This window comes from Rhinatrema bivittatum, chromosome 4, assembly GCF_901001135.1.
Source record: "Rhinatrema bivittatum chromosome 4, aRhiBiv1.1, whole genome shotgun sequence".
Taxonomy (NCBI): Eukaryota; Metazoa; Chordata; class Amphibia; order Gymnophiona; family Rhinatrematidae; genus Rhinatrema; species Rhinatrema bivittatum.
In genome coordinates this window covers 139,054,654-139,069,814 of record NC_042618.1, presented here as the reverse complement: position 1 = coordinate 139,069,814, position 15,161 = coordinate 139,054,654, and the positions used below count along the sequence as shown (strand labels likewise).

Genomic DNA, 15,161 nt, shown 5'->3' with positions numbered 1-15,161 from the left:
ACTGAAAGGATCTGCAGATGCAGGGGGGCTTGCTTGGTCCGAACTCATCAACATAGGGGAAGGGGGTCAGCCCAAATTCAGGCCAGGGTGGCATACTGGGGAGAGAAGTTACTTCCCTAGAAAATATCCAGGGGGATTAAAGATGCTCAGACCAACAGGTCTGAGCTGATGGGAAGGATATGTGAAGGAGTGATCCTTAAAACCCTCCTTAACCAGTGCTGGACCAGGTATCCAGCCTGGTCCACCTTAAAAGCTAGAGACACAAGTATCTCTGTGGGCAGGTCCCTAGAGAGCAGGAATAAGAGTTTGGGCCCAGATGGGAACAGATAGGCCCCAGGTCTCCAGGAGAGACAGCTCTTGTAAGGATATGCAGACTGAAGGTAAATGCTGAGATGTGAATACTGTACTGCCACAAGAATTGTTCTCTTTTCCATCTGTTTCATTACCAACAATTTTCTCCATCTCTTTTTCAGCCCTTTTCATCTCCTCTTCAAGCCTCTCTGCAGCATCCCTGTCAGGCCACCCTGCCACCATCAATATTTTTGCTTCTATTTTATCTTCACCTTAAAGAAGCTCTTATTCCTGGTTACCAGCGCTAATCTGGCTAGCGGGAAAGGGGAAGCCCAGTGTCTGTTCCCAATCTTGATCCAGCTCTGTAGGGCCCAGCCCAGGTTTGTGTGTGAGTTCCTCTTAGCTTAGGGATTGCGCCTCCTCAGAGCTGGCATTAGGTTCATTCCCCTGGCTTCCACATTATTCGTGCAGCTCTGGTTTTGCTTCTGCTGTCTGCTCCAGCGATGATAGCGCTGGATCCTTTGACTCTCTGCCAAGTTTCTCTTTAGTGCATTCGCCCCTCGGTACTGCAAGAGCCAGGGTTTGGCCCTCACTTGTAACCATGTCTGTGTCCTTGTGGAAGATCCTCTCAGTAGTACTGGGTCTGGCGCAACCCACATCTCCCTTCTGCGCACTCTGATCTCCACATTCCTCTGCTTCCAGGAGTTCCAAGCCCCTCTCTGGGTTTACACCTGCCTCTCCACTTTATTTATTTAACATATTTCTATACCGTTTTACCAGTAATATTACTGTTCAAAGCAGTTTACAATATTTATTTATTTAACACATTTAACACATTTAACACTTTTTCAGTGGGGTCCATTTGCTTCTGTAACTGCGGTGATTTCCGTCCTCGCAGCAGCAGCAGCCTCTGGCTCTGCATCAGTAGTTGGAACTGATTTTGTCCCTCTCTCAGGGTCTGTCTCAACTTTTGCCTCTGCTGCTGGCCCTAAAAACGTGTTCCAGCTGCTGCTGCTGTCCCAGTCCCTCCCAGAGAGTTCCATACTAGCTCACTTATTCTCTGTTTTAAACGATGCTTATTGATTTTTAGGGACCATGCCCTGCTCAGCCTTCTCTTTTTTCTCTTTGGGGATAAAAGGGCAAAACCCTTGCCCAGGATCCCAGTTGTCCTTTATGTGGCACTGGGCACATGCCGAGATTCTCTAAAGAAGAAAACAGGAGACCGTGTGGGGACAGACAAGACCTAGAATGTGATTGCAGCATCTCAGAGTGAGCATGATGAGAAGGGAATACTGCCTTTAGCCAAATGTCGCAAACGTTTAACATAGCATCTCATTGTTCTACAGGGAGTCTGGAGACAGCAAGCTGTTCCCCTAAAACCTTTCTTTTGAAATATGTTTCAACATAGATTTGCTGGTGAATGTTATGCAAAACGGATGTTATCTTAGCTTGGTGAAAGGTAACAAGATATATATATATATATATATATATATATATATATATATATATATATAATGCTGCAGTGATTTGTATTGCGCAAATGACTGAAGGATCATTTGTGCAATACAATATACTGCAGCTTTCTCTCTCTCTCTCTCTCTCTCTCTCTCTATATATATATATAATCAATTCAATAACCCTAAGGTCAAGCACTAATGTTGTCTATGCCAAGCATAAACAAAAGAATGTTTTATTTGATTATTAATTAATACATAGTATCCTAATACACATCTTGACTAGTGCTTATTTATTTATTTATTTTAACATTTTTATATACCGATATCCGTTTGCACATCGTATCGGTTTACATAAAACAATCAGCATCACCGTAACAACAGGTGAGGCCTTTACAGGGAACAAAAAACTGTAAGCGAGAGGCTAAAAGTAGGATAACTAGGCAAAATAAACTAGGTACAAAATTTTGAGATATAGATTAACTAGGTACAGGGTTTAGGGGCAAATAGAGGGATGAGCTCAGAGAATAGGTTAGTGAAAAACTAGAAGACAAGGTTACTAAGAGAGAACTGTATATACAGGTAAATATTTACAAAAAAAAACAAAACCTTTAAGCGTAACTGAAATCAGTATAGTGATGTACAATACTCTGCGTTCCTTTATTCACACTGTTGGCTGGTTCATATAGTGATGGGTGTTTGAGGGGAAGGCCTGTAGAAAAAGCCACGTTTTTAGTTGTTTTTTTTTAATTTCGGGGTAGAGGTTTCAGTGCATAAGTCTGGCAGCTTGGAGTTCCAAAGGGTGGGGCCAGCGAGTGAAAAGGCTCTTTTTGTTGTGGAGGTGAGTTTGGTGGATTTTGTCGAAGGGGGGTGGAGCGTACCATGATGGGTGGAACGAATAGGTCTTGTGGAGGTACATGGTAAGAGTGGAGGGTTGATCCAATGAGTGTTCTCATTTATAATGCATTTATGAATGAGGGACAATGTCTTGTATAGGATTCTCGATTTAATTGGAAGCCAATGTAGCTCCATGAGTGTCGGGGTGATATGGTCTCTCTTTTTGGAGTTTGTAAGTATGCGTGCTGCAGCATTCTGTAAGAGTTGTAATGGCTTGGTATGGGCAGCAGGGAGGCCAAGGAAGAGGGCCTTACAATAGTCTATTTTGGAGAAAACAATAGACTGTAAAATGGTGCAAAAGTCGGTGAAGTATAGCAATGGTCTGAGTTTTTTTAATCGTTTGCAGCTTGAAGTAGCAGTCACTGAGAATAGATTTTATGAAGGGTTTCAAGGTGAGTTGGTAATCAATCATAATCCCCAGGCTTCGAGTATGGGTGGGGAATGTTGTGGAAGAGTAGGAAAGGGGAATGGGTGGTAAAGGGTGTTTGGAGGAGATGATGAGGAGTTCAGTTTTCTGAGGATTTAGAGCCAAGTGCATGTCAGAGAGCAGTTGAATTATAGAGGTGAGGCAGGATTCCCAGTTTTGGAGAGCGGTTTGAATGGAGTCTGTAAAGGGGAGGAGAATTTGAACATCATCTGCGTAGATGAAGTGTTTGATACCTAGACTGGTAAGGAGATTGGCAAGAGGGAGCATGTATAAGTTAAATAGCGTTGAGGAGAGGGAGGATCCTTGGGGAACGCCTCGGTCAAGGCTAATCGGGTCGGATTCATAGTTATCCATGGTAACTGAGTAGTGTCGATTTTGTAGGTAGGACTTTATCCATGAAAGAGCAGTTCCAGTGATACCAATACTCGTGAGGATGTTAATAAGGATATTATGATTAACAGTATCAAACGCTGCTGAAATGTCTAACATGGCAAGAAGGTAGGAGTTACCAATGTCCATTCCTTTTATTATAGTGTCTGTCAGGGAAAAAAGCAAGGTTTCGGTACTGAGCTGCTTCCGGAAACCATATTGTGTAGAAGAGAGGATTTTATGTTGGTCAAGATATTCAGAGAGGCGAGAATTGACAAGTTTTTCTAGTATTTTGGAGAGGAAAGGGAGATTGGAAATAGGTCTGTAATTAGATAAAACAGAAGGGTCAAGATTGGGTTTTTTATGAATGGGTTTGACCACAGCTTGTTTTAGTATGTTAGGAACTGAGCCTTGTTCCAAGGATCGGTTGAGTATGTTAGAGAGGGGTTTGGAAATGGTTTTAGGAATGGATAGGAGGAGCTTGGTGGGAATAGTTTCAGAAGGGTGGGAGGAGGGTCTCATCTTTTTTAATATATTTTCTATTTCCAAGGAGGAGGAGAGATCAAAGGATGAGAGTGTAGCTGACTGAGAGATAGTAAGGAGTGTCACATTGTCCGAATTAAGGGAAAACTGAGTGAGGTGACTGTTTTGAAAGAAGTGAGCTAATTCATTGCAGCATTTTTTAGATGTGGGTTCTTGTGGTTGGGTTAGATTGGACTTGGTGAGGTTAGAGATCATGGTGAAAAGAGCCTTGGCGTTGTATTGGAGATTGTGAATTTTTTTTGCATAGTATTCTTGTTTAGATTGAAGAATAACTTTCCTGTAGTTGTGCATAAGTTGATAGTAGGAGGTCTTTGCTGCTGGGGAGGGGTGTTTACGCCAGTTTCTTTCTGCGGTTCTGAGGAGTGTTTTGAGATTTTTGAGTTCTGGTGAGTACCATGGTTTTTTGTTTAGTTGGGCGGGTTTAATAGTTTTTGAGGTAATAGAGCAGGTTTGGTTCGCAATATTAAGGGTAACTTCAGCCCAGGTGGAGATGGTGTTGTCAGCTGAGGAGAGGTCAATTTGGTCGGGTATGCTTGAGCATGCTGTTGTGAGGATGTCTAAAGGACAAGTTTTATGGTATTTGAAGGAGAGTGGTTGAGGTGAGAGGGAGGGGGAGGGGGTGGATTGTTGTAGTGCAAGGGTAGTTTTAATGATAGTGTGGTCAGACCAAGGTACAGAGATGCATCATGGGGAGTTGAGAGTATTGATGGCAGAGTTAGTGAAAATGAGGTCAAGGGTGTGACCAGCCTTGTGTGTGGGGGAGTGTATAATTTGTGTGAAACCCATCACTTCAAGAGAGGAAATGAAGGCTTCACAAGCTGGAGATTGCGGGATAGAGTCAACATGGAGGTTAAAATCACCAAGGAGAATAGTGGGGAGATCAGAAGAGAGTGAGTCAGCGAAGAATTCGATAAGGGGTGAGGAGTCATTCTCTAGGAGACCAGGGGGGGTGTAGATAAGGCAAACTTGGAAAAGTTTTGATTTAAAATAACCAATTTCGTATCTAGTGGGAAGGTTGTACTTTTGAGGGATAAGTTTTAGTTCTTTTTTCACTATGAAGAGTAATCCTCCTCCTCTTTTCTTTTTGCGAGGTATAGAAAAGATGTCGTAGATTTCAGTGGGTAGTTGTTTAAGAAGAGAGATATCAGTGGGTTTTAGCCACGTTTCAGTTATGGCGCAGATTTCAGGCTTGGAGACGGTGAGGAGGTCATGAAGTAAATGTGGTTTTTTTTAAGTGATTGGGCATTGAAAAGGAGTAAGGATATTTGGGAGAGGCCTAGGAATTGGGTGAGGGGGGGATAACAGGATAGGGATTAGTCTTCTTTGTAGCTGGGTGGAAGGGTTAGGGGAGGGGAGATAAGGTATTATATATTATATTAACCATTAACCATTGAACAAAAAACATTTAAATGGTCATACATTTGAAAAACACTAAAAAATATACCCTGTGCATCAACACATATGAATTCCTATTAGAATTCAATCAAGAAATCACATATGCTTTATACACAATAAAACATCCATTACTCTCCTCATGTGCAATTACATACAAACAATTTTAATATGTATATACAAAAATATATTTTTTTAAATATATCGAAAAACAGAATACAAATATGAAAAATTTTCAGATCAAATGCTAATGTTAAAAATGCTTCATAGTCTTGTTCAAAATCCCCATGCATTTATTATAACCCAGTGCAATGCTTGTCACTTAATTACACCGATCCCCAACAAGGACCCTTGTTTCAACAATCGGCTTCCTCAGGGGGAATTTCAAATATACAGAGCACCATAGATTATTGAATAGTACAACTGTATGTGTTTCACTTCTAGGATTGCCAATCTCTATTCTGCCAAAATGCCTATACATCCACATTACATCTTATATTCTATTTCTTATTCTTAAGCAACTTAGGCTGTGCACACAATCGGCCAGATTTTAAAACTTATGCGTGGACGTAGATTTGTTTGCGCAACCCGGCGCGAAGAAATCTACACCCGATTTTATAACATGCACGCGCTGCCGTGCGCATGTTATAAAATCCAGGGTTGGCGCACGCAAGGGCGTGCACACATGTGCACCTTGCGCGCGCCGAGCCCGAGGGAAGCCCCGATGGCTTTCTCCGTTCCCTCCAAGGCCGCTCCGAAATCAGAGCGGCCTTGGAGGGAACTTTTTCTCCAGCACCTCCCCCCCCCACCTTCTCCTCCATTCCCCTATCTAACCCACCCCCCAGCCCTAACTAAATCCCCCCCCCACCTTTGTTGAAAAAGTTATGCCTGCCCGAGGAAGGCGTAACTTGCGCGCACCGGCGCACCATGCCCCGGCACAGGCCACTGTGCTGGAGCACTCGACCCTGCCCCCGAACTGCCCAGACTGCCACCACGCCCATGGACACGCCCCTGGACCGCCCCTTTTTGCAAGCTCCGGGATATATGCGCATCCCGGGGCTTGCTTCAGTCTTTCAGCCAAAGTCAAGCATAAATCCTATCTGGAAGGTACAGCCACATGAGATAGCACTGGGAAAGAGAAGCTGATGGACCATGGCCTTTCTTTAAGAGATTGAAACCAGGCCAATTTTCTGTTTAGTACCAAGTAAATCATTTGGGGAAGCTCCCAGGAAGAGAGACCTTTCACACACTGCAGTGCTCATCTATTTAGTTTGTCATCTAGCCAGCTCTGCCATCAAGAAGGACTTCTTCATTTTTGTGATTGTTTATTTTTTCACACAATTTTGTGTTTGGGACAGGGTGCACCCTTTACAAACTGGTGACATTGGGGTGGATCTGTTTCCGCCTCCCCTTGTTTTTAGTTCTCAGGGGTAAAGACAATTTTTGAAAGTTGTGTACTTCACTGCCCCCCCCCCCCCCCCCCCCACACACACACACACAACCCTACCTTTCTTTATTAGCATTCCTTTTCTTACTATCCATATGAGTATATCGGTTGCTCTGGCTAACAGGCCATACCCAATGATATTTTTGCATTGCTTGATATAAAATAGGAAAACTGCAAGTTTATATGTTTATATTATACTTCACTACTGTACCAATTACATTTGAAGCATAGGACCTGGGAATTCAGCTAGACTCAGCCCTCTCTTTATGCCCGCAAGCACAGCTATTACTTCGCAATTGTTTTTTCAAACTGCACATGTTATGTACTACCAAGGCTATGCTAGACCCATCTGAATTCTGTCTTGTTACACAGTCACTAATTCTTACTTCATTAGATTACTATAATGCTCTCTATTTAGGTCTCCCTCAGTCTACTCGGACAGTTCAACAAGCCATTCAAAATTCAGCAGTTTGTTTAGATTCGAGAATGCCTCTTCATTCTCACATATCTCCAAATCTAGCCCATCTGCACTGGCTCCCCATAGAGTGGCATATATGTTTTAGTCTTCAAAGCAGTTAAAGATCTTGCTCCCAATAGTCTACCCTAGCCTGTCAGCTATTTTCCTGTGCACCATTTACATTCTGCATAAAAGGGTTTACTTGTCATTCCCACTGTCAAATTGATACGCCTGGCTCAATCCTGTGTGCAAATGTTCACCATCATTGGCTTTCAGTTATGGAATGAGCTCCCTGTCTTTCTTAAGGCAGAGAAGAATCTACTAAACTTTAAGAAACTTCTGAAAACCCACCTTTTCCAATCTGCATTTCCACCCTAGTTGCTGCGATATGCAGGGATGTGATATTTCAAGTTAAATGAAAGGCTTTCATGTATTTTTACTTTGTTTTGTTCTGTAATGTTGGTTTTATTTGAATTGTGTTTATTGAAACTGTTTTATTTTATATGTCTATTATGTATGTTTACTGTAACCTGCTGAGCTCTGCGGATCAGCAGGCTATAAATTAAATAAATAAACAGAGAAATAAATAAATACTTTCCCCATTTAATATTCTGTTTGGATTTACTGTCTACTTACACAATACTAGTAAAAGGGCTAATTACTGTTTTTTTCTGATATGATGATTTTATTAGGCCTGTGGTGCCACAACTGAGAGGTTGTATGGGAAGGGCACAGAATTTTGGTATCGGGGTGACTGAGACCCTGTCTCATCCCCCCACTCAGACTACAAACCCAAAGATAAATCATATTAGTAAATATAATTTCTCTGTGGTACTCCCCATAGGAGTAATTCATAAAGGTAATTCATAGTTCAGACCAAGGGGGGGGGGGGGGGGGGGGGGAGCCACATCTTTTATGCTGCAGTAATATACAGAAATATAGAAAAGTAATGGAAAAAAAAAGACCAAACAACCTATCTTGTCTGCAAATCCAATAATTACCAGGACACTGCAAAGATTAATAGGATACTTCAGTGACAGTGATTGAGGCAGCAGGCTTTATTGACACATAATTACGTATGCTGAAAGATAGATGGTCCAAGCCAAAGGCATGAATACCTAAGAAGGCAAGGGTCCTTATCTGATAAAGTTCAATGACCAGGGCACTATCATTTAAAAAAAATATATAATTACAAAATAAACTAATCAAATATAAGTTTGAATAGGTTTTTTTTCACATTTTTTAAACCATATTAGAAGCAACAGCATTCAGAATTATCTGTGTTAATGCCCACAGAATCTGTTCACCGATCTTGCATAAATGTTCTATTTTATATTCTTAAACTGAATCAAGAGCAGCAGCAAAATACGCAACAGGTCAGGTTTGTCCAGTCTTGCACAAGTGGAGAGGGGGCACATGGTAGAAAATGGGATGATTCTGAACAAAGCAATCAATAGTGTCACACCCACCACAGAAATCTGCGGGTCAGTCCTTGCTTTTCCTGGGCCAGCCCTGCTAGACTAAATCCTTAAATAGTGAGGCTGGAGGTTCAGGCACAACTCCTGACAGCACCATGAAGGCAGCAGGTGGCATCCTCCTCTTCATCGCATTCCTCACCATCTGGACAGAGCTGCATGCTGCGTGTATTAATCCTCCACCAATAACTCAGAGTAAGTACCCGAGGCAGCGGCCCTGCTCTCCGGCGATCCCACAGGCAGCTGCACAAGATCTGGCCCTTACTACAGAATTTGGCAGTCGGCATGCAATAACTATGGAAGACCGAGACCGAACCAAATCAGGGAAGTGGAAGATGTCTGGCAGTGCATTTAAAGCTCCCTCCTCTGCCAGTTTTCCCCCCCCTCTTGCATTGATCACACCAGAAGTGAACTGTAGTGCCGAAGTCCACGTCCTCCTTCTCTTCGGCCCAGGACCTGACTGCTGATTTGAACCGTGTGGCAGTGCAGTGCTCTGCATGGCTTAGAATGGCAGTCAGGCCCCAGGGAGCAGAGATGGAGAATAGGGGCCCCCGGTGCCGCTACTCATCTTTTTTCACTGCCAGTCCGATAAGCATGAGAGGGTAGGGTGGGAAGGGGGACTGGGACTAGTGGACTAAAATTCGGTTGGGCAACTGTGAAAGTGGAGCTGAGGAAGGTCTGTATGAAGAGGGACTGGGAAATGTGGATGGGGCCCCTGGAAGAGTTGCTGGAAGCAAATATGTTATTTGTGTGTATATGGGTATACTGTATATATACTACCCATTTTTATAATTTTTTAAAGGAGCAGCCATTCTACTTTACAAATCTGCGTATGGGGTCCTGTAGGAGACCTAGATTAGGGGGGCCCATAGAGGGGGGGAGGGGCTGGGAACTCTCTGGTCCCAGGGCAGAACCCCTCTGGCTCAGAGGTCCCAGGGCAGAAGGTATCTTCCATTTTTACTTTGGAAATGTTACTCCTGGGTCAGAGGTGGAGTAAAGTTAACATATATTTCTGGGGCTAGTGTTAGTCTATGCTGCTATTCTATCATGGTCCCAGACCTGGGGTTCCCAGACGCAGGGATCTATCCCTGCTCCAGAACCACCCTGGCAAAATACCATAGACTAATACTAGGCCTAGGAAATATGAGTTAACTTTATTCAGTAGTTAAATTTCAGGCTTTAAGAAAACATGCTAAGCATTCTAGCCTTTAGTGAACCTCCCTGCACTGAGGTATAATAGATAATCCTTTTTTTAAAACAGGATTTGCTTAGAAGTGGGCTAATTTTCATATATATCTTTACACCCATTTTAGTGCACCTTTTTTGAATGCTAAAAATCTTATTAAATTATGAGTAAAGTTTAACTCACAAAAAGGTCAGCTAAAACAGTCATAAAAAGATGTGCTAAGCTTAGCACTCCTTATTATACTGTGCTCCTAGGGACTTGTCCAGAAGTTATCAGGTTGTGCATTAGAATTCCATATCAGAGAACAGAGGGAGGAGCTGGGTTCAGATGTGAATGTTTCCCCTTTTCAGCCCTTCTTGCAGACTCCTAGGTGAAAAGTTGAACTCTCCATGGGGCCAAAGCAATAATTTTCACGGAAAGCGGGCGCTGACTTTTCAACACCCGCTTTCTTTACGCGACCTTAGCGCCTCCTTGCTAATGTGACCCACCGTGGCTGCCGGTTATGAAGACCGACGCCAGTAAACTTGGAATCAGTTTTCATAACCTGCCTGTCTGCCAGTAATGAAAACGGTCTGCTGAGTTTTTTTGTTTTACTTTAAAAAAGTATAGTAAAGCAGTTTTCTTTTACCTGTGTTCAGCTATTAATGCCTGCTCCAGGCAGGCGTTAATAGCTGAGCAATAAATGTGTGCATCTGAGTCTGAGTACTAGGCTCATTCACATGCATTTGCATGTGATGAGTGCTATTACATTCACTCTGAGTGCACTGTATTGCATTGGCCTCCATGTCTACATAGATAAGAAGAAAGCTTTAACAGAGAGAGAGAGAAAGAACCTAACTATAAGGTAGTTCTAGTAGTTAGGTATTTTTATCTCTTTAGGAGGCCCACCTAGTAACTCGAGGTGAGGTCTATTAGGTATCAGTGTATGGGTTAGGGGCTACTTTGACATGCAGAATGAGACGTATGAACAGAACAGTGCTCTCTTGTGAAGATTTGATGTTCTTCAGAGTGAGGAAACTCACACAAAGATGAGATTTGTACAATGTTATCTCACCCTAGCTTGATGGACAAGAACCCTTAGTATGCTAATATTACCCTGGCACCTTTCACCAAGCTAAGATAGATTTATATAGAATGGATGTTATCTGCATAAGAAGATCTGTATTCATTAGAAATAAATGGGACAAATGAGGCCATTTTTTGTTTTCTTTTTTCATATTTCACAAAAACAATGCAAAAATAAGCTGAAAACTTTCAGCAAATAGAATTACATGAAAAAAAAAACACATTTAAAAAAGTACCCAAAATGAAAATGGAACAAAACAAAAATGTTTCATGTGCACATTCCAACTGCATAACATCAGTAAATCTATGCTGAAGGATTTCAAGTGAATTGTTTTAGGAGAGCACAGCTTGCTACCTCCAGACTCCCTGTTGATACAATGAGATACTATTTTAAAGGCTTTCTACCGATTTTTAGAGGCTGTATTCCCTCCCCACCATGCGTACATTGAAATGCTGCAGTGGCATTATAGTTCTCCTCTGTCTCTGTACTGTCCCCTGTTTTCTTCTTCAGAGAATCCTGGCATATGCCCAGTCCCACGAAAAGGACAGCTGGGATCCTGTGCTATAACATGCAAGTCTGACAGCAGCTGCGGCAAAGGCGGAAAGTGTTGCAAAACAGCCTGTGGTGGAACTTACTGTTATCATGTTTAAGAATTTGATAACTCCAGGTAAGATTACTCCATTTACATTGATTCTACATTAGCAGAACACAGAACTATACTGAAGGCATTGAATAAAACTCTACTAGTTGTCCATTATAATTTCACTGTTTAATCTTATTGGTCATAAGTGACAGAAGATTTTTTTTTAATTCATATGATTTAGGAAACCCTCCCCTCATGATTCATTGATGAGAATATACCTTACTCTACAGAGGTGGCCAATCTTTCACAGACCGAGAGCCAAAAAACAAGAATGTACAGAGCCAAAGAGCCTCATATTTTCAAAATACATGGAAGAGAGTTTTCAGTGTGTGTGTGTGTGTGGGGGGGGGGGGGGGTGTCTCCTGCACCCTCCCATCCCCACAGTAGCTCTCTCTCTCTCTCTCAGTCTCCCCACCAGTCTCTCTCAATTCTCCTACCAGTTTCTCTTTCAATTCCCCCACCCTGCCCCATTAGTCTCTCTCCCTCAATCCCCCTATTCTGGCTACACCAATCTTTGTCTCAGCAGCCCCAGTATAACAACCCCCACCTCCACAAAAACAATCACAGGGACTCCTACTCCAACCTTTGTGCTTCTTTGCTCCTCCTCTTTCCCTACTCGCACAAAACTGAACTACTCATCATCTCCACCTCCCCTCCCCTAGACTCACTAAATTAGCTTCCACAATGAAAAGAGCATTCTCTCTAAGCCGGTCCAACCTTATGGAACTCCATGCCCCACGATCTCCGAACAGAAACTTTCACACCTAAATTTAAAAAAAAAACTAAAAACATGGCTCTTTCAACAGGCCTTTACCTAAACTGTCCCCTTGTATTCTACACTCCCTCTGCTCCATCCCCTCTCTGGAGCTGCCCCCAAATCTCCCTCTCCTGAACATATTACAGCAGCCCACACCAACTTGCACTTCATTCAATGTAATATTATAAGACCAAGCTAAATACATTCATATGTTATTTTAATGCTATTTTTACCAGTTTGTTAATGTTACTTTAATGTTAAGTTAATATGTTTGCTTCTTTGCCATCAAATATCTCGCCTATGTTCAATCAATTGTGTTCATGTTATACTTATGTGTTCTATATAACGGCTATGCCTTTTCTGGCCTGCTAGAACAAGGCTTATTGTGTCAGGCTGTATAAAAGCAAGTCCCTGACATCTGAGATTGGTTGAGAGCCTTTGTAATCCAAGCTGTCTATTGTTGTGGGGCAATTTAGAGGAATGTGACAGCCCAGAGTGAGAGAGGGAACGGCATTCCTCCTGCCACAGTATCTTTAGAATTACATACCATTTGCTTCCTATAATCATCAAGGGCCCCATCATTTTTATGGGGAGGGGGTGGTGTTGCTTTTTGATTGTGTGCATACATACAGAACAGGTGACTGTGAAAGTGAAACCGATTTTTGAGTAGTCAAGGGTTAAAGTATCCCTGAGGTTTGTCCAATTATTTTGTTTTCTTGCATTGCTTTTACTAAGTACATGTTACAAGACTGTTCTCTGCAATAAAAACTGTTCTCCATCACTATGTATACCTAATTTGCTAAGCAAGGATTCAGTATAAATGTTTAATGTTAACACACAAAATGGTATATGGCAACAACACTGAATGGTTAAACGCTTCATTGCGTATACATACTCCGGCACGTAATTTAAAATCCTCAGGGAAAGTATTACTTACGATTCCCTCACCTAAACTAGCACACTTGAGCTCAGTCAGAGGGAGGACTCTCTCCCTGGCTGGCCCAAAAATTTGGAATGCACTACCTCTGGATATTAGATCAGAACCATGCATCCAAACGTTTAAAAAACTCATAAAGACATGGTTATTTGAACAGGTGTTTAATGAAATAAAGGAAGTTAGTAGTTAATTATGAGTATAGATCATTAAGACGCCTACTTCATTTCAGTATTAGTTACATTAGAGAGAGGGCCTAAGACATTAATTATGGGGGTATGAAAAATAGGGTACATTTTGAGAGTTGGGGACATGGGTGAAAATAATGATATGCAATGATAGAATTAGGTGATGAAACAATACATAGAAAAGAGTAATGTGGATTGAGCTATTAATTTTAGGATTAATTTTGTTTATTGTTTTATATTTTAGTCATAATTTTAAGAGTATTTTATTGTATTGTATTTTAATTGAGATGTATTGTAGGTATCAATAACTATTTGTTGTGCTGTTAACCGACCTGATATCTTGTGAAGAAGGTCGGTATACAAAAATGCTCAATCAATCAATCAATCAATCAATAAATAAAAGTAAAACTGCCTGGCTATTACTTCTTATCAATATTATTATTGTTCTGTTATTATATGTTTGTTGATATTTATTTATTTTTCCCTACTGAATTTACTGTTTCATTTATAAGTTACCACTAAAAGTTATTGTGTTATCTCTTGGTGTAATGATTTTCCTGCTGTACCCTCATCCCAGCTAGATGTGATGGTGTGTGTTGGAAGGGACACTGGATTTAGCGGGATTTAGGGCTCATCTTCTTCCAGTTGTTACAGTAACCCACAACCCTTACCCAGTCCTCCTTGCCCACAGGGTCAGGTGGGGTTCTTCTAGCACCGTACAATCTTTTGATGGCAGATTCTCTGTAATACCGGGGGGGGGGGGGGGGGAGGCCTGCAGTAACTACAGAAAAACTGTAGTGGCTGGCACAGGTATAGGAGATGCTTACTGAGACCAAATTATTGTAGAATTCTCCATATTTTCCATTGACAGCCATGACACCTTTCAGGAAGTTCTTTATATAACTCCTCTCCATGTATCTCATGCCATGCAATCTGATTTTCTCTTTTTTTTCTCACAGTTACCTAATGAAACTGGAGAGGCAAAGGTTGCTTCAGGGAACCTACCTGATATTGTAAGCCTTATAACTCTGGATCCTTTATAAAAAGAAGAAAAATAGCGCAGCTGTCACAAGCTTGAAGATCGAACTGTAGAGATATGAGATGGGGAGGTGTGTTTGGGTTGGAGATGTAAGAGGATCTTAAAGTTGGTCATTCTTTGTCTGTTGCTATGAAATTTATTTTTTCATTGTATGATTCAATAAAGATATCATCAAACTGCTTTAAATTTTCTGATGATTTACACTCTAATCTCTTCAGCTCTATTGCTTGCCTCTTTCCACAGAGACATCAGTAGAGATGTTGTAGATATTGGAAAATTCACTTCACCAAATCTTGATGTATTTTTTTAAGTTGCACAAACTTCATCAGTTTCCAAAGAAAATATTTGCCAACAATTCTATCCAAAGGTAGCAAATTATTGCCAACCTTTCCCCCAGACCTGTTTTTGACAAAACTGTAAAGGCAGTTTCTGGCAAACAAAATATTTCATGGAAACTGCCAGGACTTTCGACCCCAGTAATATAAAAGGGCTGTTTCCAGGAGGGTTTCATTTAGGAGTTAGATAAAGAAGGAGGGTACCAAAAAAGAGAGGAATGCAAGGAGGTAGGGGAGGGGGCTTTTTAGTAGTATGTGTTG

The 15,161-nt window shown here is 41.6% G+C and overlaps 1 long non-coding RNA gene across 1 annotated transcript; it reads left to right on the top strand.

Annotated features, from left to right (window-relative positions):
- The first annotated feature begins 8,798 nt into the window (after positions 1-8,798).
- On the top strand, positions 8,799-14,745 carry LOC115089453. The gene is made up of 3 exons (XR_003856089.1): positions 8,799-8,947; positions 11,515-11,671; positions 14,486-14,745. It is a non-coding gene; the product is annotated as an uncharacterized LOC115089453 (long non-coding RNA).
- The last annotated feature ends 416 nt before the right edge of the window (positions 14,746-15,161 follow it).